Raw genomic sequence first — 25426 nt, 5'->3', positions numbered from 1 at the left:
GACATTATATGGTCATAGGATTCCATGTGATATACTGAGTTTTAGAGAAATTAGTTTGAAAATACTATACAGGGTAGGTTGAAGTAGAGAGATTAGAAACAGCAAAGGCAGTGGGGAGAATACTGAAGTAATCAATGTGTGAAGCAAATACCATGGGATGGCAAAGACAAATTGTCAAAATCAAGGGGAAGAAAAGGCAGAATTTCAGTCTACAGACAAGTAATTGAGACCTGCATGATTATTTATGATCATATTGGCCCCAACTTTTAGATGCCATCATTGTGGGCAGTGAGAGAACAACAGAAGTTGGCTTAGTGCACTCAGGAAGCTTTGCAGCTAAGGGATTGGACCCAAAAGATTTTATGCTCGTTAAACAAAAGTGATGGGAAAATTGGATCATATAGCACAGAAAACACAATACAGGCAAACTGAACTGTTGTCACATCAGCAAAAGAATATCATGTCACAGTAAATAACTCAAATTTTGTTGGTTTTGTTCTATGTCATTTGTACATAGGGTTTGGCTTTATAGTTTTACTAGAGGCCTGGTGCACAGATTCATGCACTGGTGGGGTCCCTCGGCCTGGCCTGTGGGGATCAGGCTGAAACTGGCAGTCTGACATTCCTCCAGGGGTCCTGGATTGCGAGAGAGAGCACAATCCCTCCCCCCTTCCCTCTGAGATTCATCAGTCTGTTCCATGTTTCCATGCCTGTAAGTTGAGTGTCTGCCCCCTGGTGGTCAGTTTGCCTCATAGCTACCAGTCGAATGGTTGGACACAATGTATTAGCCTTTTATATATACAGTGGGGCCTTGACTTACGAGTTTAATTCGTTCCAAGACCGAGCTCATTAAGGAGCTTGTTAACTCAAATTACTCTGTCAACTCAATGCAAAAAATCGGCCAAGAGACAGCTGGTATCTCAAAAATCTTGTTAGTCGGGACACTCGTAAGTCAAGGCCCCACTGTATATAGTTAAGAGCTAGATGCATAGAAGTTTATGCCTGGTTTTATGTTTGGGCATATATAAGTAGCATCATACTAAAAATAGTTTATGTCAGAAAGGAAGGTATGCAATGATTATTTCTCTTAAAGAAGTCAACACATGACTCAATTTTGAGAAACAGTCATCTATACAAATAATATTGCTTTTTACATCCTGGCTTTGACAAAGAGGTAGTTATTGGTCATGTGCAACTTAACAGTTTAAGTGGACTGGTGTACTGGAAATCAAATGGCAAAGGGATAGGAAGAAAATATGGATTAAAATGTAACAGCAGCAGTTGAGACCACATCAAGAAGTATACACCTTGTATGACCAATTATAGAGAAAGACCATAGAATGAAGAAATACAAGTAATAAAACTAACCATACAGGCTTTGATTGATACTCATTACTTAGTACTAATAGCTGCACTTGGCTAAAATATGTGCTTGTAGTTATGTAGTGAACTTTAAATATATATTTCTTTCCAGAAAGGTGAATATAGCAATAGGCAGGAATTTATTTTCTGGCCAGATTAATAAATTACAACTTTCAAGATACATTAAAAGAAAAAAGTATTAAGAAATATTAAAGACAATCTAGATGCCATCTCTAACTATCCCAAACCACAAATTAATTAACAAATGGTCCAAGGGTTGCATCCATGGATGTAAGGAGTTGGTTTTAGGCTTTTAGTCAGGTGGTGTTGTTGAGCTCCAAAACTTCATGGCTCCAATATTTACTTTCCTTCCCTTTTCTAAAAAAATATAAATAATTCATTGAAAATCAGCTGCCAAGAAGTTTGTTAGGGCATCACAAAGAACCGACTTTGTATAAAGAAGCTTCCAAAGTTAATTTAATAGTACTCTAAGACATTCTTATATACATATATGAAGCTAAAATAGATCAGGGTGCTTATCCTTTTGTTTCAGGGAATTGTATCCTAATGGATTTCAATTTAGTACAAAAAAATTAGCTGTCACTCATATTATCTTAAAATACTTGCTATTGAAGAAAAATTAATAAAAAGTCAACAGCCAGTTAAATACCAAAATATAAATTATTAACCTATAGTTTCCTATAATTCTATAAATTAGTAGGGATTTTTTTTTTAAAAAAAACTCCAACTAGATCACATCATGAATCATATAAAGAGAGCCTATATCTATCTTTATAGAACACAGTGCCTATGTACTAGAGAGTCAGGCAATCCTAGATTTGAATGTGGCTTTGCCTTTTGCTACCTGTGCTACTTGGGCAAGCTACATCATTTTGCTAAATAATCACTTTTGTTATTTTTAAAATGGGGATGATAATAGTATTGTTATACATAGGTTGATAGGAAAGTTAAATACACAGAAACAAGCATGCACCATATAGTACGTTTAGCATCCCAGCCCTATATTAAGTACTCAATAAGTGGTTACTATAATTATTAGTGTCATTACAAATGTCATTACATTTATTTATTGAATAAATGACAATGAAATAATCTACAAGATTTCTGTACCAATGACTAATTAATTTTGAAAAACATACAATGTAACATAGAATTATCTCTAGAAAAGTCATAGTCAACAATAATAATTTCAAAAAAATGTATTTGGTTATTTCTAATAATACTTTGTTCTTATAATTTATATATATGAAATGCATATTACATTACTCCCTCTATACTTTACAAATCCAAATTTTATGGGCAGTAGAACAAAGTTTGATTCTTTTTAACCAAAAGGTGTTTAACTTATAGAATACTGCTTGCTTGCTTTTATAATTACACATTATGGAATTTATTTCTCTTATATTTCTATTCCATGTCTAATTTAATAATATGTATAATAAAAGAACTCGGTCACTGAACCTTATAATTTATCTTAGTCTACCTGAAATAATCATTTAACTTTGATAATGTTTTGCTGTAATACTCTTAATCAAAAATTATTATGATATATTGGAATTTTTGTTCAAATATTTACACTATGAATAAATATAAGTATTTAATTTCTTGTAATTGAGATAATGATAATTAGGGAGGTTGATGCAGCCTGAATTATTAAAATGCTTAATAATTTCTAAAGACAAATGATGTTGCTTTTTCATTATTAAACTAGATTATTTATTCTCTAGCTATTAGCTAAAATTTATTTTTCCAGAGATTGCTACGTGCACTTAAGCATAACCCATGTTCTTCTGATAACAGTTTATAAACTAGAGCAATTGCACAAGGTATAAATTAAAACAAATACATGGGTTTCTTTCTCTTTCCTCCACTACTCCATAAACAGGCATATAGTCATAAAATAACATTACTTCTCTGAAAAATTCTAGTTAAAAATACATTGAATACTTTCATTAAACCTTCTTTAGAACATACCGCCTTTATTTTATCTATTGGCCAAAGTTTTCCATGCTAAAATTATCTAGTTTCCTAAGACACAATTTCCCAAATGGGATTCCATGAGGTATTGATGAATGTGTGGTGCTGGGTCAACAAAAGACCAGCTTCTTTTTGATGGAATTTTCCTGACTTTAGTCTATCAAGGTGTTGGAGGCTTTTGGGAGCTGGTAACACACAATGTCTTGTACTTGGATGGTTTCTCAGGTATTCACTTTATAATTATTTGTTGAAATGTACAGTTATATTTTGTTCACTTTAATATTACTATTCATATTCTAATATTATGCATTGAGATATTCGGAGGGAATCTGGTGAGAAAAGGTAATGCTTAATCTAAGGCAGACACTGTATGGATGCTGACATTCTGTGTTATTAACAGAAAGGACAGCTGTGTGCCGCTGGATGCTAGTGATGTTGGTGCCAGTGCTGGTATTTTGTTAGGAAATATGAGAGATTCTGTCTCCTGTTCTTTGTCTCATTGGCAGGCCACCACATCTTTACATAAAGTAAGTTAAAATCGTACCATAGTCATGGTCAAGCTTATCAAAAAATGCTTTAGATATGCTTTGAGTGTCTAATTCAGAATTTATATGAGTCCCTCAAGTTCTCTCTAAGAAATCATGGAAGTGACAACCTAGACCTAGAAAATTGCGGAAGGACAGTGAGTTACTAATGGCCAACCTCTCTACCAGGGAGCAAGAATGTTACAATAAGAACCCAAGTTCAGGTATTTTTTGTGTTGATTCTTACCAGTGACATAGCCTCCAGCAACCATTCTCTCATTCCCTTGAGGCTTAACTTATTCCTATTTGAATGCTGGGCCTAAAAAATGTAGAAGTGGGCACAATCATTTATTCATGTCCATGGAGTGCAAGTTGGTACTTTAATAGTGAGATACTAAATGATGTCTCGGATAAAATGAATGTGTCTTCCCAAAAGCCTAATGGTTTTAGGGAGTTATATGGACACTGGAGAGATCTGTTCTTAGAAATATTTTATCATTCTAATCAACTTATCACTTAATGTATTTAGTTATATATTAGTACACATTATCAATCTTTGCCTTTATTTCCTTCAGACAACACTGCTGACCTTTTATGTACTGATTTAGGAACTTCTTGTGGAAACGTTGTTATATGGGTCATTTTAAAAAATCCTTTGATCATCCAGTATGCTGCTTGTCATCCTCTATTATGCATAAAGTACAACAAAACCTGGCTGACTTCCCTGTGTTCAAGGTAACCGTATGCTGAGATATAATATTCTGTTGTCTATGTTTCTGTAGAAGTGAATGCCTTCTGAGTAGCAGCTGGGAACACTACTATTGCATCTGAATGCATGTATGAAATAATCACTGCTGCAAGTTCAAGTTCATTACAGCCTCATTTCAAGTTCCAGCTGGGAGTTAAACTCAAATGCAGACTAAAATGGGTTTTGTTATCCCTATTGTGCTGCTTAGAGGAAGATGGTGCATGATGTGAGAAAGAGTGATTGCTGCTGGGGCTCAGAGCCCAATTTGAAATAGTTCACCAAATACACACAATAATGTAAAAATCAGGTAATTCCAAAGAGAGTCCTTATTTTTCTTTTATTAGGAACTGAGTTAATCATGGATGTCTGCTTGACTGGATTAAGGATCTGCAACATTTATTTTAATATCTTCTGATCCATTATTAGTGCTGTGATTATAGGAGGCTTGGCAGTCACAACAGACTCCTAACACATGCTTAAATATAGTCACAGACAGGAGGGGGCATTTTTGGGCATCAAGAATTTAGGAGATGGCTATAATGATGTACAGAAGGGACACAATCTTTATTAGGTACTGTCTATAAAAGGGGATAGATGAAGGTATTTATCACTACGGCACCGTATTCAGAATAATCTGTTGTACTGACCTGGTAAGGATGCTTCAAATCAGCGAACTTAAAACCATAATCGTTAGCTGGAGATTGCCTACTAAGGCATGTTAAGACATAAGACTGATCAAGTGTGTGTGTGTGTGTGTGTGTGTGTGTGTGTGTGTGTCCCCATTCACTAGCTTGAACCTTCTAGATTCTTGTCTTTGCCTCATTAATTCAATAAATATTTTTGGTGGAACCACTCCACGCATTTATAATTCCAAAGTCATAGTAACCATGATGCTATTATGCATCCGTTTTCAATAACATAGTGAATTAAAGTTGGCTTGACAGTTAAATAGAACACTATTAATACTGACAATCACTAATTTGTAAGAAGCCCTGAAAAGGAGATTAAGACTCCTCTTTCCTTCTTTGCACTTGTGGTGACACACAGGACTCAGGGGTACAGAAGGACTCGGGACTGCTCACTCGTACAGAAGAGGCCATGACATATACAACCATCCACCCAAATTCACAAAGTAAAGCAGGTCTCTGTCATATAGCAAAGGTCTTTTCTATCCTTTATGTGATTCTCACATTCTCATTAAGACTAGGTGAGATAACGTTCATTAAGTTCTTTAAAATAGCACGAAAAGGGAATTACCTTTTTATTTGAGTTCACTCAAGAGACTTTGCTATACACATCCTATCCTGGGTCAACAGAATTTTTAATCATAATGTCATCATTTTAAACCATAAGTTTTGTTAATAGAATTTATGCAATGTTATAAAAACCTTGTTTAATTTTCTACAAAAATGTCTTTTTCTTACAGAAAGTTTTGTCCTTTGGAAGGTAACATGAATACACAAGAACAACTACAAAACAATTAGCATTTGAATAGTTTATGAGTTGGAAATGCTTTCTTTTAAATGAGAGAGGTTTAAACTATAAACACTGCTACTGTAAGTACATTTAATTTAGAAAAATTCTAGAGACAGAAGATAAATAATGGTATCTCCCTTTTTCAAAATATCAATCTTTCACAGAAACTTTGATTAGTAAATTAAATGCAGTGGTTTATAAAACAGATGATGTGAAACCTGTGAAAGTTTAATTCAACCAAGGGAGTGATAGGAAGATGAAGAAAGGGAGAAAGAATGACTTTTGATCCTCAAGAAACCCAAGCTCCAGGCCCCAGAAAGAAGCTACTATTGGATGTTTTAGTCGGTAACAAAATTCCAATATGATTGGAAGCAACTTAGCCTAAAGACACACAGATATTTTACAAGAAAATGGACAGCCTCAAGTATTAAACTGGCAAATACAAATCTGCAAAGGGTTGGTAACATTAATATTTTATGTCCATGGTTGTAATAGGATAGGTACACTGATTAAGCTGGAAGTCTACTGTCCTCTAGTTGCCTCTGGAAATCTGAATACTAGTGAAAAGGGAAAAAAAGGAGACAAATCAACTTCGAGCTCAATTTTGCAACTCAAATGCACCTTTGGTCTTGTCCTAGTTACGGGAACCCTGAAGGTTCAAATTGAAGAAATTTCTCGCCTCTTACTTCTCAACCACACAAATGATCAAGAGGTAAAAAAAAAAAAAAATGCTAAAAGGAGGCAAGTTTTTCTCTTAAAACTTAAAATCCCTGTTATGTCAGGGTATCTGTATTCCAAAATGACAGGCGCCATGGAAATAACTAATTACAGATGGGGACCTATGAATACATCATTACATAACAAACCCACACTTAGGAAATGTAGCACATTTCATAGCAATGTTTATAATGATAAAACTATTCCATTTTAATTTGAGGATGTTAAAAATCAATCATAAGCTTTTTCTATCTGCATCATTTTTATCTGTTTATCTCATTCTAAAGCTACAGAAACTTAATTCTATAATTAAATTCTTCATTCCCTTATGCCTGTGCAATTTTATTATTCTTTCTCTCCAGTACTGGTTAATAATTGAAGGTGAGAACTAAAGCAAGTAGCTGAGTTGATCTATTTCCATTCACAATTCAAAAAAGTAAGGCCTCAGAAGCTATTCCACATGTAAAAGGCATCTTGACACATACACTCCCAGTGTTGTACTTGAAATTAAGAGGTCTGTCAGTACTGACATGAACATTAACGAAGACTCCTAGGCCGCCAGAAATAAATCTGCCTGGGCATAAAGAATACAGAGTTCTTACATACCCACAGGCAAAAGATTGAGTCATAAAATCCAGAATTGGTAATATTCTATTTCCTTGAGCTACTGATGCTTGAAATTATATCAAAACTTTCTTTCTTATTCCCCAACTTTCTGCAAATCCACTTTCTGTTTATACAGTGCTCTTTTTGCTTCTTATTAGACATTTCAAGAATCTACAGTGCCTAAGATATAGTAAAAATAAAACATATACATATATAATGTGTCCACTATTCCTCAGGACGCAACTCGAAGGCTCCAGATGAAGAGCACATCAGAGGATCTCACCCTCCTGGAAGCACTCATGTACTTGTGCATTTGGGTTTGTCTTTGTCTTGTCTCTCTTACCAGATTGGAGTTATTTTAGGGCAAGGAACATATTTTATCTACCTAATGTGCCTTATACTGATGAATAGGTTATAAAAATACTACTTGAGTCAAGCCCCCCTAGAGAGCCTAGCGCTGTTCTCTCTGATAAGTACGCTGCATTTGGGCCATGTTCGTGCTAGTTAATAAATAAATGTGTTTGATTAAAAATTGATTATGCTTTAGCCTTAGTACACACCAGCAGCTCATTAGCACAATACAGAGAATTAGAGTAGCAGTTATTTGTATACCAATTTGATACTTTTATTCGTTATCACTATCAAAACGATTTTGAAAATGAGGCCTAATTCTGATTTCATGGATTCCCTCAAATGAAATCAATCCCTCATTTTCACAAATGGTGTTAAAATAAACATCACTCTATCACTGGGCTGTTATTTCTCAGATCGCGACTTTTTTTCTTTTGCTCAGAGTGTCCTCGAGGAAACTATTTTAGGTCCAATCTGTTCTGCATTCCACCAGCATGCCCTAGTCCAAGAGGCTAGGCACTCTAGATACCCTCCAGTTCAATATTTTGTTTAAAGCACTGCAGACAGAATTCACACGCCATTCCCACCTAACAATTATGAATGACACACTCAAAAAGAAGGGTTTGAGATTTTACAAAACCAAATAGAAAAACTAAAACTTGGCTGAAGTACTATTTTTACTCTGAGAAATTTCACTCCTGTATTAGAACAAAGGGGGAGGGTTCTCAGACAAACTCAGCTTCTGATGATCTGTAGTCAGATGTCTGCCACCAACACAGCTTTCTGTCGGTCTGGGAATAAAGGATGTAGGTTATTTTGGGTTGAATCATAATCATGTTTATAAGTATTAAGAGGAAGTCAACTAAAATGGAAAGTAACAGCAGAGATCAGATTTTTATTTGTATCACAGGTACCTAGCCCATATACTAGTACTGTCTCACCTGCCTGATGAAGACTGTTATAATGGGGGAAATTGCAGGCAGGTTAGAAATCACCTAGGAAACCAATGTTTTGTTCAAGGATAAGGGCTTCTAAACCTGGATACTCATAAAAGTAACTTTCTAGTTTTTCTCAAGGTCATTACTTTTAATAAGTATTGTCAATATGTCCTACACTTATGCCTCTAGCAAAACATGCTGAAACTTCTAGATTAATCAATGGCTTTTCTCTTTTTAACTTAAGAAGCATCAAAGCCTCTTATGGGTGGAATATGTCCTTTCTTAATTTACCTGTCTTGTAATAATATAAACTTAAAGGTCACCTTCTCTCTGTAGCCCTGACAGTGCCCCACATTCATCTCACCACACCTGACAAATTCATTGTGCCCTTATCTATGTTTCCCAAATCACTTTACACATGATATCATAAAAACTTAAACCATCACTATTTATTTGTGTGTGTCTTCAGTATGAAGCATGATTCTTGATAAGTAATACACACTCAAAAATTGCTTACTTCTTTGAGTATTCAGAGCCATCTACTCCTTATAGTAAATGGCTTCCACCATAGTGGAAAAACAATCCTATCTAATAAAAGAGAAACATGGTAATTAGCTTACGACCGCTACCCTTCCCATTGGCTAATCAGGGCGATATGCAAATTAACTGCCAGCCAAGATGGTGGCCAGCAGCCAGGCAGCTGGAAGCGAACATGAGGCTTGCTTGCTTCAGTGACGGAGGACTCCAATGTTCCCTGCCTGCCTTGCCAGCCTCTGAGCTTGCAGTTTGAAACATTGTAACAAATATAGAAGCTAAACAAAACCCCAGAAACCAGCTTTCAGCGAGCTGGGATCTCAGAGCTGGAGTTGATACAGAGTTTCGATTATAGGACACAAACAAACCAGATACCTGCTTTCAGCAGCGGATGCCTAAATGCTGTAGCCAGAGCTAAAGCTGGCCCAGAATAAAAAAGAAAAAGAAAAAAAGGAGCGGTTGGGAGCTTCAGTCACCCGCCAGCCTGAAAACAGCCCTCAGCCCCTCACCTAGACTGGCCAGGCACCCCAGTGGGGACCCCCATCTTGAAGGGTGTGTGACCAGCTGCAAACAGCCCTCAGCCCCTCACCCAGGCTGGCCAGGCACCCCAGTGGGGACCCACACCCTGATCCAGGACACCTTTCAGGGCAAACCAGCCAGCCCCCACCCATGCACCAGGCCTCTGTCCTATATAGTAAAAGGGTAATATGCCTCTCAGCACCGAGATCAGCGGAGCCGCGAGGCCTCCCGGCACCGGGATCAGTGTGACAGGGGGCAGCGCCCAAACCCCCTGATCGCCCTGCGGCTCTGTGTGTGATAGGCTGCAGCGCCCCAACCCCCTGATCGGCCCTGCTCTGTGTGTGACAGGGTGCGGCGCCCCAACCCCCCCCCCTCCCACACGGGCCCTGCTCTGTGTGTGATGGGATAGAGCCATAACCTCCCCATTGGCCCTGCTCTGTGCGTGACAGGGGGCGGTGCCCCAACTCCCCTATCAGCCCTACTCTGTGAGTGACATGGGGAAGCTCCTCAACCCCCTGATTGGCCCTGCTCTGTGCGTGACACAGGGGAGCTCCCCAACCAACCCTCTGATTGACCCTGCTCTGTGCTTGACAGGGTATGGAGCCCCAACCCCCTGATTGGCCCTGCTCTGTGCATGACAGGGGGCAGTGCCCCAACCCCCTGATGGGCCCTGCTCTGTGCATGACAGGGGGCGGTGCCCCAACCCCCCAATCGGCCCTACCCTAAGTGTGACTGAGGGTGGCATTGCAATCTCCCAATCTGCCGTGCTCTGTGCATGACAGGGGCGGCACCCCAACTCCCCAATCAGCCCTGGTCTGAGCCCGACCAGGGGCCGCATCTAGGGATTGGGCCTGCCCTCTGCCACCCGGGAGCAGGCCTAAGCCAGCAGGTCGTTATCTCCCGAGGGGTCCCAGACTGTGAGAGGGCACAGGCCGGGCTGAGGGACCCCCCCTTCCCCCTGAGTGCACAAATTTTTGTGCACCGGGCCTCTAGTCCTATATAATAAAGAGCTAATATGCTAATTAGACCAGATGGTGAACCGACCTGTGTGTGTGTGTGTGGGGGGGGGGGCCCAGGGCCACAGGGCCTCGAGATAGCTGGGGCTGCGAGGGCCAAGCCCCTTGCATGAATTTCGTGCATTGGGCTTCTAGTCCAGAATAAAATGAAATTGTTTTTGTAGAAACAATTAATAGGGTTATGATTAACCAAGATCAACATTCTGATCTGTGTTGTAGGAAGAAACAGAGCACAGAGGTAGGTCATCATCGTGCTGTAAATTGTCTTTGTGGTGGTAAGTAGACCCTTCAGGGAGACATGGCTCCCCCCTGCACCCAAGGCAAAAAATAGAGCTAAGCTAAGGAACTTGATATTTCACCCCATTTTCCCACCCTGGTACTAGGGTGGGCCTACAGAGGAAAAAGCAGATCCTAGGTAACTGCAGCTCTTCACTCATACCCTGTTCTCTGACTGATCATCCAATGGGGAACTGTAGTGAACTTGAACCGAACCAAATTGTCCATTTCAACAATCTGTAAACTTTATCAAGACTTTGGATTCTGGTTTAGTTAAGAATCAACCACAAATTGGTTCCAGAGCAGCTATATGCTATGTACATATGACTAATGCTTAGTTTTGCACCTTCTATGATTTATCAATGAAAACATTTCACCATATCCCAAGAAACTGCCCATAATATTTCTCTCTTAAATATTCTTTTCTTTACTTATTTATATAAATCTTTGGTTGAAGAGAACTTAAATGATCTATTAATCAGATGTCATTATGTAGAAGTATGTTTTATTATAAAACTCAGCCCCATTTCTTTAAAAAATTTAAGTAACTGCTCTATTTATATATTAACACTTTAATTAATCAATTTATTTATTTATTTATTTTTGACACTATTACAGATGTCCCCTATTACACCCTTCGCCCTTCCCCCACCTCAAGCACAGAGAAGATATAATGTGGAACCTCGCACTTATTTAGGCCACCATACTTATCTCAGGGGTTAGGGTGGCAAGAATAAAAATATATACATTTCTATTTCAATGCAAAATATCAATTACCCCACTAGACCCTGGGAGAAACCTTTGCTAGACAGCAGTGTATATGACAAAGGACTACATGTTTCAATTTATCATGCAGTGAGACAAAGTTCCAGGAACAAAGAGAAATATAGATCAAGAGAGGCAGCCTAGGCTCCTAGAAGCATGGAGGTGGAGTAAGGGCCTCACACCACTTCCCAGCTGTGAGGTCTTGAAGCAAGTCATTTAACCCCTCTGTGGCTGCTTCCTCTTTTTAAGACAAAATCCTATGATTATAGTAAATGTAGGGGAGATAATATTTGTCAAGTGCTTAGGAAAGTACCTGGCACATAGTAAGCATTACATAGTGGAAGGGAAGAAGGGAAGGACAAGTACACCTTTGCCCTACTTTGCTTTTTATTCTGCATATTACATTTAGAACATGGTATCCAACTTTATTTGTAACTGGAGGCCCGATGCATGAAATTCATGCATGGGTAGGCTCCCTAGGCCTGGCTGACAATCAGGGCTGATCGGGGCCCTCCGGCTGCTGGCTGGGGCCTTCCCTTGTTCCACACCATCCCCTGGTGGTCAGTGCACATCATAGCAAGCAATCAAACTCCCGGTCTCTTGGTCGAACTCCCCAGGGGACACTTTGCATATTAGCATTTTATATATTTCACATCTTAAAGGGATTAAAACAAGCAGTACTTAGGCTGTGTAGCTCAGATGATTAGAGAATCATCTGATAATGCCAAGGTCTTGGGTTCGATCCCCATCAATAAGTGGAACAACAAAACTTGATGTTTCTGTCTTTCTCTCTCTCCATCATCTCTTTCTCTAAAAATCAACCTATATATATAAAAGCCTAAGTGAACATTATGACCTGCCGACTGATCACTATGACATGCACTGACCACCAGGGGACAGATGCTCAACACAGGTGGTCAGTGTGCTCCCACAGCCAACCTCCCATGGCCAGCCAACCTCCTGCAGTCCCTCCCCCTGGACTGGGTGCGACAGCCCTGATTCGCCCCGATTGCTGGCCAAGCTGAGGGACCCCACTCGTGCATGAATTCATGCACCGGGCCTCTAGTTAATAAATAAAATAAAATAAAAATAAAGCAGTCAAGCAGAACACAGAAACCACCTTTAAACACTGGCAGGCTGACTTAAGGAAAGAGATGCTGACTTCCACTATTTTGATCCACACACTTGAGTGCATTAATGACTGGAAGTTATAGGGTGACAGATTTCAGCTTAACATGAAGGTGAGTTTTATAAAATGCATAGCTGTCCAACCACAGAATGGGTTGATAGGCAAGCTCCCTGCTATTGGGCATGTGCAAGTAAAGGTTACCTGACAATCTGTCAGGGATATTGTATAAAGAATCCCTGCCTTGTTTGGCAGGGTCACTAGATAATCTCTAAGGTCCTTTCCAAATCTTGCGGCCTTAAAATATCATTAATGTGAAAAGTCACAAGTGTGTAGAAATAGAAGTAGCTTGCAAACTGACTTTCAGGAGGATAACAATCAGGGCTCGAAAAACAACATTTTATTCTGTACCAAAAGCTTGTGGTCCTTTACAAACTCACAGAAAATAATGAGCAAAGCAATCAGTCTGGCATAGCTGGGGAAGCTGATATGTCAACTTAGAGTTATATTCTGTTTGTCTTATTTTAATGAGATAACACGAAGTTTGAATTTTCTTTCTTAATATTAAACTTACTGGCTGAAATAACAGTGTAAGAATAAGCATATTTCTCACATGCCCCAACAATGGGATCATGTTAATAAAGAGCAATTTATAAACAAGATCAGGTTAGGTCTAAGAAAAACAAACATTAAAATTATATCTATAAGACACATATATTTTATATATAAAGAAACATATATAGTTATATATGCATATACAAATACATGTATATGTCATTTTGTTTTGCTTAGCATCTATCACTTTGGCCTCCAAAGTAAGACAAAAACAATGTTAAAAAGGTTCATCAGAATTCACTTTTCCATTTAAGTTTATTTGAATGATAAGTCTTGCAACGATGCCAAAGTCATTTTGTTAAAAAAAAGGGGGGGAGGGCAGGGGTGGGAGAGGGCAATGGGGGGGGGAAAGGGGGACTTATGTAATACTTCCAATAATAAAGATTTGTTTTTAAAAAAGGTGGCTTTAGATTACTTCTTCAAACACCAAGATCTAGCCCCGCTCCAGTAGTTGTGTATAAATTCTCATGATGCTCAGAGAAGCGTGTCTGCTCACAGCAGAACCGTTTCTGACTGAAGAAGGAAATGTCCGACTGCCCACAGCGTGTCGGCTCCTTACCACCATCATGTTAGATTCAAGGAACAGGATCTTCAGTTGAAATGCTTTCCACAAAAACTAACTGAAGGGCTGTTATAAACTTAGGAGCAATATCTAGATTTAAAAAGAATTACTGTATTAGACATATCTTCATTAACATAAGATTCTGTGAGGTATTGGACCAGAAGATATCTGGCGTCCCTTTCAACACTCACTCAACAGGAAAACATATTTATAAACCACAGATCTATATCCTAATCGAAATGGGGACAACCACGTTAACTACACTTGTTTAGATTCTTTGATAAAACATTTGTCCTCGGTTGAGATACTATATTTTGCCCTTAGGTCTCTTGGTACCAGTGGAGGTATTAGAACACAAAATGATAATGATGCAAAAGGTTTCTTTGATATGTGAATAAGAACTCTGTTTTAACAGGGCCATGGCAAGAATGTCAGGTTGCCGTTTCCCTTAGTGGAGAAAATCAGTATCTATGGGGACTGCACACTACCTTCCTTGTAGCAACTTTCTCTCTTGTCTGCTGGAGGAATATTCAGTGCAGATGATCTGTACAAGCAGAAGGCTTGCCTCTGCTGGGGAGAGAGCCCTGCAGGCCAGGAAGGCCGTCGCCATCACCCTGGCCTGGAGAGCGGCCTTAAGGGACCATGAGTGTCAGGGATGAAAGTTGACACAGGCCTTTACCTCGTCAAACCCCATATTATTCAGAGAGCTGGTTTTCCCTTCCTTCCCTCCATACACAGGTCCAGATGTTTCCAAAATTCTTTTAGTTCTGCTCTTTTTTATGGACTGTGCCAAAATTAGTGAAGTCAAAATTTTGCTTCCATTACTAATCAACTCCAGGAGGAAATTAGTGGAGTTCAACAACATATTGGCAAAATGTGCTGATACTATTTAACATTTAGATGGAGGTGAGAATATTCAAAAGGTAGTTACTAACTTTCAAATCAAGCCTAAAATTGTTGAAATACACACACATAAATTCACTTTCATTAGTACTAATATTTCAGCATCTCAAAATTCTTAAGGCTTTTTAAAATATTAAATATTCTTTTTCATCCCAGAATCCATACCAAGATTGTTAGTGTATCGTACTTTTGTTACTCAAGAAATGTGGGCAAAGGTGGCAAAATAAATAGAAACACATTTGTTATAAAACTATATGAAGCAGACTGTGAAGAAACATGACTTTCTTTTACCTTATCACAAATAGAAATGGGACACAGTTTCCAGTTTCCATTATGGTCTGAAATCATAACCTTGGTAATAGAAAGTTTAAGTTATAGAAGAACTTTAAGGATTGCATTTTGGGGAGGTTATAACTGACTACATGAATATCAAATCATATTATTTTCTAAAAATAGATGCATTAACCTCCTAAATACAGCCCAGTAATTTAGAGTTAATTTCTAATCATATACAATATCTATAATCTATACAGGAGCTACACAATTCATTAACAACTTTAAAATTATTAAAACACACAATAAAATTATATTTATATAGTCAAACCAGAGAGGATAAGAAAATAAACTAGCCAATGCCTTGGTTGCCTTTTGTTGTTATGACCATGATTTTATATATAATTGATTATCTTTTGAGAGAGAGAAATATTGATGTGAGACAGAAACATCCATTAACTGCCTCTTGCAAGTGCCCTGAATGAGGATGGAACCCAAAACCTGGGTATGTGCCCTGACCGGGAATTGAACCAGTCATCTTTTGGTGTATGGGACCTCACTCCAACCAACTTAGCCACCCAGCCCGGGCAACCATGCAATATTTAATAATACATACTTTTCATATAAGCAGTGAGATTTTCATGTTATAGAAAAAATTATGTTTTTGTGTGACTAGAAGTTGTAGGAGTTTTCAATAAATGTATCTATTTCAAGAGTAGCTGCTGTAAAATCGGTTCAGTCTTGTGAAGAGGAAGGCATTTCTCCCTCTTTCTCTGGCAAAAATAATGTATTTTGACAGCTCTAATATGCTTTTCTCTCATTTTTGTTCTGGTCTACCCAAGAGAAAAAAATCTTTATCACAAAAATCAAATAAAACTATCTGTGCTATACAAATTCCATCTCTGAATTTATGTTATGAAATTAAATTATGAAACAGAAACTGAATAGAAGATGCTATCTATTGTATTTCTATTTTATGGAATGAAAGAGCGGTCAAGGTGATTTGCAAACTCTGAAGCATGAAAAATATGCCATTATTTTCTCAAATAGTTGAGAAGATGGGCATCATTTGAAAATACATAAATTAAGATGTAGAGACTAGATTTTGTTTTCATTTTATAAAAATGATAAATCAGTATTACCTAACTTGGTTTGATGAATGCTAAGAGCAAATTTAGGAAGGGCCTTGAGCTAAGGACAGAGGGATGCTTTATGTAATTTAATTTTTAGTACTTAAATCCTGCTTTGTTTTAAAGAAGAATTTAAGTCAGTTTAAATGGATATATAATATTCAGTAAGATATCAAGAACGAAAAGTAAGAAACAGTAAATGCAAGGGTTATGGTGTAAAACAGGACTAAAAATGAGGTTACTATATATAGATACATGTTTTAAAGACCCATTAAAGAATGCTGTACATTTGAAGTAGATGGATCACAATATTGGCCCTAAGCTTTTTAAGTCTCTATAAGAGGGAAACTGCATAATGAAAACACACAATCACACACAGACAATCCCCCCTAACTTATCCCCACTTCCACACACATGCACCAGAGCTGTTCTGAAGAATTATAAGCAAGCCTAGTATTACTGCTATGAAAATGAATACAAAGAATCTTCACAAAGAGGGAACTTTACAAGGTAATGAAAATTGTCTGACAACATAGATCAGTGGTTCTCAACCTTCCTAATGCCGCGACCCTTTAATACAGTTCCTCATGTTGTGGTGACCCGCAATTTCATTGTTACAAATTGAACATAATTAAAGCATAGTGATTAATCACAAAAACAATATGTAATTATATATGTGTTTTCCAATGGTCTTAGGCGACCCCTGTGAAAGGGTCGTTTGACCCCCCAAAGGGGTCGCGACCCACAGGTTGAGAACCGCTGACATAGATGAACCCTGAAAATATTATACTACATGAAAAAAGTCATTCACTGTGTTTGATTCTGTTTCCATGAAATGTCCAGAACAGGCAAAAGTAAGCAGTTGCCTGTGTTGGGGGACGGAGGTTGGAGAGAGACTGCGAAGGGATATAGGGTTTCTTTTTCGGGTTCTTTTAGAATAGGTTCTTACTCCATTGTGTCAATATTTGCACAACTCCATGAGTAAACTAAAAACTATTGAACTGTATACTTTAAATGTGTGAATTGTATGATATGGTATGTGTAAGTAAATTATATCTCAATAAAACCGTTACAGTGTGCATCACTGTCATCTGGGGGGCTCATTAGAGGACTGATCGGGGGCCGCACTCCTCAGTTTCCACTCCAGGAGGTCTGCGATGAGGCCTTTGCACCTACATTTCTACCCAGTTCTTAGGTGAGGTTGACGCTGCTGGGCTGAGAGCTAGTGCACAGAGACTAGCAATAATTGAAAGGGCCGTTTCTCTTACTTTCTTCATAGAGTCTGAGGATATCACAACAAGCCACAGTTTAGTAAAAACAATTGAATGAGAGAAGCCATTATGACAAAGGAGGTGGCAGCAATAATCGCACTAAGAATAATGAGAATCCCCACCACAATAACATCAATAGCAGCCATAGTGGCATTTAATATTGACTGATGTAACAAGTTAAGGGCTTCCATGATCATTATTGAATCCTCATCACAACAAATCTATGAGACGAGGATGTGATGCTGGTGAAATTAGCACAATGTTTATCAAGTAACTGTCACACTTAATCATACTATATTCTGTTTCCAACTTCCTTTCAGGTATTTTTCATTGTATAGACAAAAAAGCTAAGGGCTCTTAGAATTTCATTCCCACTGCTAAGAAGTGGAGAATCAGATGGTCTACTTCCAACATCCTTGCTCTTAACCATCACCCTGTACTCAGCCTACTATCCACTGAGCTAGATTAATTGTTAGATTTTATAGAATTCAAATCACTGCTTCCACACAAAACAATGCTGTGATACCTGAGAAGTTATTTGTTGCTACTAATAAACTACTAATTTTACAAATGACATGTTTTAGAAATGAAACTCCCAATGCCTGGAGTGATGTCATTCACAATTACATGAATTCTGAGAGGCTCAGTGAATGGAAGTGAATAGCTTATAATTGTGCATAATATATTTTTTCCTTGGGACTTGAAACCATAATCCTTTGGGCATGAACTTACTACTAGTAGTATTCCGGGCATTCGAACTTTTCTGTCATCTGTGATCTTCCAACCAGGAGAAAAGACTGCAATAGTTTAGCTGCTTTTCCATAAAACTATTGCCTTCCAGGCAAGTTTTCATTAAAGAGTGCCCTGTGAAGGTTCTAGTTTGTTCTCCTAGGTGAGAGACTGAAGCCCTATAACTAAAACTTAGGTAGAAGGAGTGCTGAAACACTTCTCTCACAGTGTTTGTCAGAGGATCATAAGCACTCTGAGGAAGGCAAAACAGTACCGACAGTATATTGATTTTAATAGTTTTGGATTTACTTTCAGTGCGTTAGGACAAACATAACAGAGCCATCAAGTGCCTGAGTCCATGGTGGCTAACATAAATGACTGTCCACGTGGCACTTATAAAAGAATCTTTAGGTGGGTAAATGAATGACTGAGATGTGGGAAGCATTCTTATATGGAAACTGAATGCCCTTACACACTTGTGAACTCTAAAAGTAAACAGGACTTGAGATAGAACGTTGCTATTTGTTCCACATGCACATTTACTCCAAAAGCTCTTCTCTTTGAACACGGTGTGGTGTTCAGGTTCGCCTTGGTTGCTGTGTCAACGCCTTCCAGGGACGTAAAGAAACTTTCTGGGTTTTGGCATAACTGCTCTGTGCAGATCATTCAAGCCTGGGCTGCCTTACATCTCAGGCTTCTTGAATGAGAACAAGTCCTTTCTAGGACTAGTTCCTGCTACACCTCATTTTCCAAGTGCAGAGGCATCAATCACCTTCCTAATCACCTATAGGTTTGTGTTTGTGTCTCAAGAGGAGGTTTACTTTCCATGTCTAAACGGAGCTCTGCCCCCGTCTCTGCTACAAAGGCTCATATGTCAGCAGCTCCTGTCAAAACACAATGAATTTCTCTATCCAAACTCAAGACACCCTTATGTCCCATTCCACCGTACTTCCACTTTAAAAACCAACACACAAAACAAATAAAAATATGCTTAGAAAACAATCACTCCTGAAACCCTCCTTTCTAAAACTTGACTTAACCACAGTAGCCCAATGGTTTGTAAAGGCTGAAATCCTCTCTTAACCTGCAATTATGTGCAAACTCCCAAAGTATAAAACGTTAAAAATGAGATGCTGGAAGTGAAAACCCAGATGGCTGATCAATGTTCAGAAAGATGTTAAATATCGCTTATCATTGGGAAAATACAAACTTAACCAAGATATCACTTTTTAACCCATCAGATTGGTAAACACTCTTATAGTGTAAATATTGGGGCATGTGGAAAAACTGGAACACATGTTTGCCTTGTGGGATATAAATTAGTATAGCTATTTTGAAGAGCAATTTGGTAGCATACAGTAAAATTGAAAATATAAATAGTCTACCACCCATTCCATGTGTAGGTTTATAAAGAAACTCCCATACTTGTGTTCATGTGTATACATCTGAGAATGTCTATTACCCTATTGCTTTTAATAGAAAAGGATCAGAAACAACCTAAAGTTCAATAGAAAAATTACATTCCATTCACATAAGGGAATACTATACAGCTGTTAAAAGGAGAGGGCTAGAGTCTATGAACATAGGTATCAAAAAACATGATATCAGCTGACTATGTTGTATGATGTGACTCACATTCTGACACCACTTATGTAAACAAAAACATGTAACAAATGTGATGAATCAATAAACACTATTCTTAACCATAACTGCTCAGATATTCCTCATCAAGAACCCCTAACTCTTCCTTGACACTTACCTATATCATGCTCAGTTAATATCTCACCTACCCCAGAACCACCCCAGGCCACAGTGATTCCCTTTCTCCTCTGAACCACGCTAATAATTAGTACTTCCTACGAATGCAGCCTCATCTGTTTCATACTAGCACTGTGGGGATTAATAGAGGTTCTTCATACATGCTGTTTAATGTAATTTTAGTGCATAGCAAGAACTCATTAACGGTTAGCTGCTACTACTGTTACAAAGTTATTTCACCCTTTGTTTAGCATGGTACTATACTGCCATAGTAGATACTCAATAAATGTTTACTCTTAACTATGAATATGACGTTGACATAATTCTGCTAATGATATATTTGCCCATTGAGGTGGGGTTCCTGACTCGTCATGTAGTGGATATCCTCAATTGCCCACAAAGTCTGTGGGCACTCAAGAGCTGGACACCCACAAGTTCCACTGCATGAGTGGGATGGCCCTGTTATCTGTGGACCACAGATAACCCCATGTTTCAAGCTCACTTTACTTCTTGATTCTCAGACCTTCTCTCACATAATCATGGATAGTTTAAGCCTTTTAGAAACCAAGTATGTATCCTGGGACTTCTAAGACCTTGAAGACCAGGGAAATTCCTCCATTTTAGGGGTTTCAGAAGAGGTACTTCCAGAGAAGCCTGGGATAGGGAAGAATGCTCAGGGTAGACAGAGATGGGGACAGCATGGGGAGCACGGGGAACAGATTAAGCAGAGCACCTGAGCACAGAGCCTTTAAATAAGTGACCTCATTGGACAACACCTACAGAACAGAAAGATATTGTTATCCTAGTGAACAGATTGGAAAACTGAGGCCTGGAGATTAATTAACTTGTCCAAAGGTGCAGAGATAATAAGTGTTTCAATATGGATTTTTAACCCCAGGTTTTCCCGATGTTGAAAGCCTGTGTTTGTGGCAGAAGTTAAATCTATTTATTTTAACTAGGTTCATTTTTATTTATATTTTATTTCATTGAATTGAATAAAAAACATATACTCCATACACTTATATGGCGAGGTCTTCAGTTCATAATTTCAGGAATGGAAAGAAATGACTTATTTGGAATGCTGCATATAAAGTTGGCAGCTCCTCTGGATGACATGCTTGATACTGGGTCTTACTAATACTTAGAAAACAAATATTCTACACCAAATGACTTAGGGAGAAGAAATCAACCTCAAAACCACTACTTTTTAAATAACATTTTATTGATTTTTTAGGAAGAGGGGAAGGGAGAGAGAGAGAGAAAAACATCAATGTGAGCGTGAAACATGAATTGGCTGCCTTCTGCATGCCCCTTCTGGGGATCTAGTCTGCAACCCAGGCATGTGCCCTGACCAGGAATTGAACTGGCAACCTTTTGGTGCACAGAACGATGCCCAACTGACTGATCCATACCAGCCATGGCTAAACCAGTTTTTTGGTTGTAAAATAATATGACAAACATAAATGTATGCAGAAGATTACCTAAAATTAGTACATCCATTTAGTTCTGGAAGTTGAAAGTTTGTTGCACGTTATTTTAATCACTCCTGTAAGATCAGTTATCTGTTGGTGGTTCATCTGTGGATCTCTTGTGAAGAGTTACTTGCTCCAATATGATTTCTAAAGAAGTGTATTCTTTGCAGTATCTTTTACCTTAGTGTTAGCTGAAGCAAAAATATCCTAAATGGGGTCATTTTTTATGTAATTATTAGCTACCCTAAGATGACAGTGACTCCATTTGGACTTATTACTGTTATTTGTCACAGATATGAACTAAAGCAACGCAGCAAACACACCACTGGAATTCTCAAGGGAAGAGATAACACTTAGTGATAATGGAAAAACTGTTCCTGCTGATGCTGTTCTACGCAAACACCTCCCTTTCAAGTAGTCAAGAAATAACTGAAAGCTTCAATTACCTGTGTCTACAATGCTTATTATTCACTTTAATATTTGAAATAGGGGGTAATGTGAAAAAATAGCAGTTCTTTTCTGTCTAGTCCAATCAAACAAAAGCAAATAAAAATAAGCTGGAGTGGAAATAAGACTAAGGAAAGAAGAAATACATTTTTCTATTTCAACACAAAAGTGATACCGACAAAGACATGAGAAATGAAAACATAAAACCTTTACTGATATTAACTGATGAAGGGTCACTCATTTATAAAGCAGAACATTAAATAAATTATGCTGCCCCAACATAAAAATGTCAGGTGCAACATGTTGAGAACATGAATTTCAACAAGATAATAAAATTCAATAGGGCTGATGGGCCTTTTAGTCTCTCTCCTATGACTTAACTGTTTACTAAAATAGAATGATTAAAGCCCTGTATCTTAAGGGTGATAAATACGTTGTAGGCTGTAATGTTCCCTGATTAATTTTACTAATGACATATCAGCTATCTTAATTTTAAGCAGCCATTATAAAATGACAGATTGCAGCGTAATGTAGCTTGAGGAAAATAAAAGTTACAGACAGACAACTAAGGAATATGGTGTCACATGTTACACTGTATAAACACATAATGCCAGACATCCTACAAGAGAAATAACTATACACCGGCATGTTCATTTTAATTTACTTTTTAGTGCCAATTACATTTCCCAACACAATTACTTTGGGATAAAACATGACATTTTACACTCCATTCAAATTTTGTATTTTAATTCCAATTCTAATCATTTATTAATCAAATATATTTAAAAATTCCTACGAAAATGTTTTCTGCTAATGCACTGGGACAAGATGGCATTCACTGGAGAGTTCATAACTGAAAATTGAATGCTGGTACTGCATTCTTCCTTTCTTTAAGAAAAATATCTGCTGATTATGCAGCCACCATGTTATAAATTTCTGCTGTAGATGATTAAGGGGGAATTTGACAATATACATACCCCTCACACTCAAAGAAAGGGAATGGAGACTAAGCTTATAGTTTTACCACAAAGCCATCAAAAGCAGTTACTGAAGGGCATCAGGTTTCAGTGAGGCTGACTTTAGTCAGGTGGTTTCCACCCTGGCTCCATCCCAGAGGCTCACCTCCAGCCCCAGGGGTTTCAAATGGGCAATAAGGGTTGGGAATCATTGTTTCGATCTGGCAATATAGGCAACTCCTAGGAGCTCCTTACAGAGTCAGATCTAGCCAGGCACCTTGCTAACTTTCTAATCTGAAGAAGATCGTCTTCTTCCATTTCAGTCAAACAGATTCTAACTAGAGGCTGATGGCGGGAGTGTGCAGCCGCAAGGAAGTACTGGATGTGTAGGAAAATAGAGAGTGAACATTTGAACACTGTACAAAGAGTGGATCCAGATTTCGACTTAAGGTAGGGCATTTGTAGCCTGTTTTGCTTTTGTATCATAACTTCTCCAAACTCTCACTTTCATCTGATGGAACTTTTGCTTATTAAATATGTCATAATTGAAAGATAACTTGATGTGTTTAATTCCGAATGTCTATGTGTGAACAAAACTTCCTAGTATATAGAACCTAAACTTCATTCATTCATTTGCTCACTCATTCACAGTATACTTATTGAGAACCCACTACCACTAGGCATTGATCTAGGCACAGCCTTACTGCAGAGAGAAAGGGAAAACAGAAATATCGTTCCTCATGGAGCTTATTCTGGCATGGGGTTTCTGAATAAGCAGGTAGACGAAGCTTCATTTCTTTTTATCAACAACATTTTGCTCATCTACATAGAATAACTTGAAACTTTTACAGCGATAAACACAATAAAATGAGAAAAGATAAGATGAGGAAAAAATGAAAGTAAGAAAGCAGTGATATAACCTTGGTAAACTCTAAATGAATACAGACAAAATAGCCTGAAGGGTGGTTAGAATAATCAAAGATAAAATAAATTGCAACAGATATAAAACAAAATAAAAAACTTCAATACATTCAAAACCATGAAAATTAAACTCCTTTAAAACAGTGATCCTGGTGTGCATTTTAAAGTCACTGGAGGGTGGGGCTCCCCACATGACAGAGAAGCTTTGCAAATCCTCTCCCTTCCCAACATCCTGGACCCTGGGAAATATTGTTGGAAATAACCATTACTGTCCCCTTAAATAAATAACAGTTTCCCCTTCAGGATAATTTATGTTGCTTGGATCACTTTAGTCCTTTGTTGTCTCTGGTCTATAAGTATCCTGTGTTTCTGCTCTCCCCTCCAGCCCTTTTGCTCATCCACAGTGACACGTTTACTCTTTTTATGCACCTTAGATGGTTTCATACCCTGATTCTGAATTTTCCCCATTAGCACTGGTAGGTTATTTTTGAAAAGAGAGATTATTTTTGAAAGAAGTTTTTTTTTGTCAACCCAATGTGTTTCATATGGCTCAGATGTTCATGTCAGGCCTCAAAGATATCCTCCTACATCTATAAAAAAATTATGATAGAACTCCACCTAACAATGGAAATGCCCAGAGACATGGAATGGGTAAAATCGAGGACTTCCGAAACCTCTCATTAGTGGGGAAAACACATAGGCACAGAAAGCGGCAAAGTCTCCGCTAGAAGACTACAGCAGTTAAAAGAAAAGGGGAAGCTAATGACATGGCAGATCTGAAGCAGCCCTGTCCAGAGGATCACATGGCATTCCTTCCTGGGAACCAGGAGCCTGTCCCACGCTTCCTGGTGTGCTTCTGCATCAGTGTCTGCAGCAAAGAGACTATTTCGTTTAACTTTTTAATTAACGTGTGTCCTTGCTGACAGACATTGTGAATGGGGTACTTTTCCCTTCCCATTATGGCTTTGACTTTAGATTTAATTACTGTGGAAATGAATCAAGAAACATGACTTCAGGCACTGCATTTTAAATGCCAGCAGAGTAACAATGTGACTTCTCTATTTTAAAGTATTAGTGTCATCCCGTCTTAATGATAAGTGATATCAAAATAATTTTAGGAAGGAGCTACCAACCTGGAGACCCTGCAACTCACGGGAAGATCACCTGTTAGTTGCAATTTGGAAAGGTTTTGTTTGGATAATAACTTAGTTTTATTTTGTGTGTATTCATAACTACTCAGATATAAAGAAACTGTCCTCTTCAAGTGCTATATAGGAAAAAAACAACAGAGCCTGTTCACTTAGGTTTAAATGACTTGATGAGATAGAACCTCCATGTATATTGTAAAAATTTAGCCAGATTCTCTTCTACTGCCTAAAATGAGTCTGGGGAATATTTAAAAGTATATTATCTTTCATGTCATGAGTGAAAAG

General features: G+C 38.1%; 1 protein-coding gene across 9 annotated transcripts in view; it reads right to left on the bottom strand.

The window, feature by feature from the left end:
- Positions 1-25426, bottom strand: part of INPP4B (inositol polyphosphate-4-phosphatase type II B) — a 577521-nt gene that overhangs the window by 23752 nt on the left and 528343 nt on the right. The window lies entirely within an intron of this gene.

This window comes from Myotis daubentonii, chromosome 5 (genome assembly GCF_963259705.1).
Source record: "Myotis daubentonii chromosome 5, mMyoDau2.1, whole genome shotgun sequence".
Classification (NCBI taxonomy): domain Eukaryota; kingdom Metazoa; phylum Chordata; class Mammalia; order Chiroptera; family Vespertilionidae; genus Myotis; species Myotis daubentonii.
This window is presented reverse-complemented; position numbering and strand designations above follow the sequence as displayed.